Raw genomic sequence first — 5,052 nt, 5'->3', positions numbered from 1 at the left:
GCATGATGTTTTTTTTCTACTTTTCTGTACTAAACCTATGAGGCTTTCGAAGAACAGACGGATTCATACCGAGAATAAATTGCCTGTGTCCTGAAGGGAAACAGTTTCACCAGATTTTATTAGGAGTATCAAAGCAGAGAGAGCTGAAAATAAATGCACACCACACCTTCCCAATTTGTACTACTTAAGTACATACCCTGTAAGAAATCAGAAATGTGTTCTCTGTCCCTGGGCTGCAAAACCAGAATGATGTAAATTTGTTTTTGCAGGATTTCATACAATTTGTTCTTAATGCATCATCTGGGCAGAACCTTTTTGTAGTTGCAGGGGAATACCAAAAACTATGAAAGTTAAAGTAGAAGAGACCTATGAATACCTCCCAGGTGTTCTGCACTAGAATTCATATGAAGTATGAACTGTCCTGACAAGAAGAAACTTTGTCCATGTTCTTCCAACCTAGAGTAAAATACAAACAAAAAACATGTCTGTTCTTGCAGCTTTGTTATTGGTCTTTAATAAGTCAGAAAACCAGGGACTCTTTTCCTTTCAATTCATTAAAATACATTACTTTGTGTTGTTTTATAGTTTTAAATCCCAATAACATACCTTAAAGACTGGCTGTAACATGCCAAAACATAAACACAAAGATATAATAGGCCTTTGCAGCGCTTTGCTGCTTGGGCCTAATTATAGGAGGGTAAAGGCACAATATTACAGTATATGCATGGAAAACAACATGTAATAGTCATTTTAAATTTAGTTTTTAAATCCTATGTTGTAATCTTCTTTTAAAGCCTTGTCATCTTACTTTCCCTTTATCTTCACCTGGAATTTTACCATAGTTTACAAGAATCCTCCGAAATCTGAGAATGTTTTGCTTCTTGATAAAGTTTTCTTAAACCAGTTTCCTTTATCAACTAATCCATCCACTGCATCTGAATTTAAATTTGCAGTGATCAGACAGTAAGCGGGTAAGAGAAAAAAAAAACATTCATAAGTGATACTATTGTGTTACTTACGCCATTTAATCAAGGTAACTTTTTCCTCTGCCAAAATGACATAATTCCATGAAATATAATCTCAGGTTGTACATTAAAGAGCTTATTTGATCTATTTAATGGTTTGCCTAAAGTAACTGTAAGACAACAATCATTTTTTTCCTCTTTAATTTAAAGCGTAAGTAAACCTTGTTTTAAATTAAACAACAGATTCTCACCACTAGATGTCCCTGTAGCCCCTTTTTCTGCAGCAATTCACCCTCTGAAGCATAAATACCGTAAGGCCATGCCTGGTTTTTGTTGTCTATAAACACACGGTTCACTGCTTTCTTTTTCCTGGAACTATCCACTGACGAATCTGCTGTCATAAACATTCACGTCTGCATAGGTTTTGACCAATTTGATCCAACTAAATCCCTCTGGAAGCCCTTAAAGTAGTCAGTTTGAACTCTAAATTCCAGAAAAATCTCATTTAAAAGAGGCTCTTGTGGAGGTACATCTTTATGGGACCCAGACACAGTCAGAAATGCATTCCCTCAGGCTGCTGCCGTCTTTCAGCCCCGAGCTCTGAGTGTAAACATGGTTGAAACGAGCAGGCGGGCGAGCTGATGCGATCTACTCATTATACAGCTCAGACGTTGTACGCCTGACTGGAACAGGAACTGATGGATCTATCACTAAACGAGAAAAAAAAACGTATGTTGTAGTACCATAAGTTTTCTTTTTCTCCTGGTGCAGTTTGTCTACATTCAATGATCATGGATGCCAGTCTGAGCCTCCTAAGTGCTTAAGTAGAAGGACTTGAAGAAACAAGGACTTCTACTCTTCTTTCTTGAAGACGTTTCGCCTCTTGACCAAAACGCCTCTTCACTTCTGAACATAGTTGGAAGTAGCAACCTTGTTCAGACCCTAAGTAACTTAAAAGGCTTTTACTTTCAACAGTGTTAAGAAGTGGAGAAGCCTTTTGATGGAGAGGCGAAACACCTTCAAGACACAAATATTTTGAAAGAAGTCCACACTGCAAAAACGTAACTAAAAATAAGGAACGTTTTCTGGAAATTAGTGCATTTGTCCTTCATTTGAGCAGGTAAATAAGATTATCTGCCAATGGAGTGAGTATTTTGACCCCTAAAATAAGACAATTATATATACTGCACTTGAAATAAGATGATGGAGATGAGTTGTTCCTATTTTAAGTGCAAAAATCTTATTCCATTCATCTTACTTACCTGCTCAAATCAAGGATAAATGCACTCATTTCAAGGAAATTTTAGTTATTTTTAGTGCTGTTTTTGCAGTGCAGTTACCTTCTACATGCCCTGGACCACTGCTACCCCAGTCTGATCCTCACTCAGTCATCCATCCTGTCTTCGCCTTTCTACTATCCCTCCTGGCAGCTTATGTGAACGCTAATCCAGGGTCTGCCTGTTAAAATAAGGATGGAAGAACATATGGCCTGAAGCAAGCAGTCAAATAGAGGCCATTGCCTATCCGCTCAGACTGTCTTTGTTTTATATCCAAAATGCTGTGAAAGGCAAATACATAAAAAGGCTCAACAAAGGAGACGTGTGCAGAAGTTATAATTCCATTCAGAGCCAGATCGGCATCTCTCAACTTACATAGGTGAGTTTTTGAGAAGGACAGCCTGCACTGAGCATGCATATGTGCTAAATGCTGTATCTTGACTTGAAAAATCATGTAATATATCTCAAAGGAAGCTAAAATTAGGTCAAAACTCACACGCTGCTGCTTTAAAGGATCTTCATCATGCAAAAATAGCACCACAGAAAATATGTGATAACAAATGAATGCTCCATAGCACCAAAAGTAATATTTCATCATATTTATGCCTATAGTTGACATTGGAAGGCTTAAAAAACACATGATTTAGAACCTTTAAACTAAAACTTTGTTCACACACATTTTGATGTAATTCCAGCATCCAGTCTTTTTTCCTCCTATCTGTTAGCGAATCTGTCCGTCCGTCCGTCCGTCCGTCTTCTTCTGCTTATCCGGGATCGGGTCGCGGGGGCAGCAGCTTCAGTAGGGAGGCCCAGACGTCCCTCTCCCCGGCCACTTGGGCCAGCTCCTCAGGAGGAATCCCAAGGCGTTCCCAGGCCAGCCGGGAGACATAGTCCCTCCAGCGTGTCCTGGGTCTTCCCCTGGGCCTCCTCCCGGTGGGACGTGCCCGGAACACCTCACCAGGGAGGCGTCCAGGAGGCATCCTGACCAGATGCCCGAGCCACCTCAACTGGCTCCTCTCGACACGGAGGAGCAGCGGCTCTACTCTGAGTCCTCCCCGGATGACTGAGCTCCTCACCCTATCACTAAGGGAGAGCCCAGACACACTACGGAGAAAACTCATTTCAGCCGCTTGTATCCGGGATCTCGTTCTTTCGGTCACCACCCAAAGCTCGTGACCATAGATGAGGGTAGGAACGTAGATCGACCGGTAAATCGAGAGCTTCGTCTTTTGACTCAGCTCTCTCTCTTCACCACAACGGATCGGTACAGCGCCCGCTTCACAGCAGACGCTGCACCAATCCGCCTGTCGATCTCCCGCTCCATCCTCCCCTCATTTGTGAACAAGACCCCAAGATACTTGAACTCCTCCACTAGCGAATCTGATTACTTTGAATAAAATGTCACAACCAAATTTTAAACAATCAGATTAAACTTGTTTTTGGACCCGATCTTACCTAAGGATGAATATGTGGAGCACCTCCCGCCCCTCTGGCAAGTATAGCAGAAAATGACTGATGCTGCAGTTTCTCTTTCAGAAATGCAAGGAACCTCACTGCAGTGCGTGGAATTGTAAAATCCTGGACATACCGGGACCTTTGGATGTTTCAGCAGAATAATGATGCAGAACCTTTGGCTAAATCAAAACAGATAATTTTCACCACACAAAAAACTTCTTCTTTCATGAATATCTCAGTCCTTCAATCCTAAATCATATTTAAAAATAATAATAATAAAAAAAACTGCGGTGAGCTGAAGAGGGACCCAGGACTCCAGCTTTGTGAAATGTTATAGGAGAAATGTATGTAATGTCCTGTTGACAAACACGAGTTGTATAAAGAACAGCAGGGGTAGCAATAAATGTGCCAGCTGTGATTTTCTAAAGAAAACTACAAATAAATAAATAAATAAATGTATCTACGGTACTATTAAGAGGTTGCTAGCAGTTATTTTGGTTTAATCAGGGGGACATTTTCTGTCTTCATAATTCATCAAAGTACTAACTAATAAGATAAACAAACAGACACACTGTAGTTAATGACATAAGTATGAATTGGTTTATTTTGGGGTACTAAATCAAAGGAAGTTTGGACAAATGGCTAGGTACAAAACCAGAGACATTTATAAATTAGGTTACTTTCTGACCAAATGCTAGTAACTGAATAGCATCTAAATGTAAAAATTACTAGATTAAATGTGTATTGAAACGATACTAGAGACTTGTTATGACAGAAAATGCTAGTGGACAGAAAAAGATAAAAAAAACAGTCAAAGGTTGTATAAAATTTACAAAACCCCTTTGATCTGATAAAGTTATGATTAAACAAAGGATTTGGCTAATTGGAAGCTGAAGAGTGTCTCATGGCTTTAACAGATTACTATCAAATCCGAACTGAGACACCAACAGCATCAAAACTATGCCGTGTGCGTCACGTTGCCGTTTATTAAAACTCCTGCGCAGACAACTGAGGACGACCGAAGAAGGTTTAAAGGATTCTTTGACTCTAACCATGTCCCATATGGTCTAGCGGTCAGGATTCCTGGTTTTCACCCAGGCGGCCCGGGTTCAACTCCCGGTGTGGGAGCAAGGTTTTGGGGGAGTCGTGGCCTAGTGGTTAGAGCAGCACTCTGAGAAGACATAGTGCTCTGAGAAGGTTGCAAGTGCCTGGTTCAATCCCCACAGCCTGCACTCTGGGTCCCTAAGCAAGACCCTTAACCCCCAATTGCTCCACATATGGCAGCCCACTGCTCCCCAAGGGAATGGGTTAAGATGCAGAAGTGAATTCCTCCATTGTGTGATCAATAAAGTGTA

At 40.8% G+C, this 5,052-nt stretch overlaps 1 non-coding gene across 1 annotated transcript; it reads left to right on the top strand.

The window, feature by feature from the left end:
• The first annotated feature begins 4,753 nt into the window (after positions 1-4,753).
• Positions 4,754-4,825, top strand: trnae-uuc. Its single transcript has one exon. It is a non-coding gene; the product is annotated as a tRNA-Glu (tRNA).
• Positions 4,826-5,052: the final 227 nt, after the last annotated feature.

The sequence above is a fragment of the Fundulus heteroclitus genome, chromosome 5 (assembly GCF_011125445.2).
Source record: "Fundulus heteroclitus isolate FHET01 chromosome 5, MU-UCD_Fhet_4.1, whole genome shotgun sequence".
Taxonomy (NCBI): domain Eukaryota; kingdom Metazoa; phylum Chordata; class Actinopteri; order Cyprinodontiformes; family Fundulidae; genus Fundulus; species Fundulus heteroclitus.
This window is presented reverse-complemented; position numbering and strand designations above follow the sequence as displayed.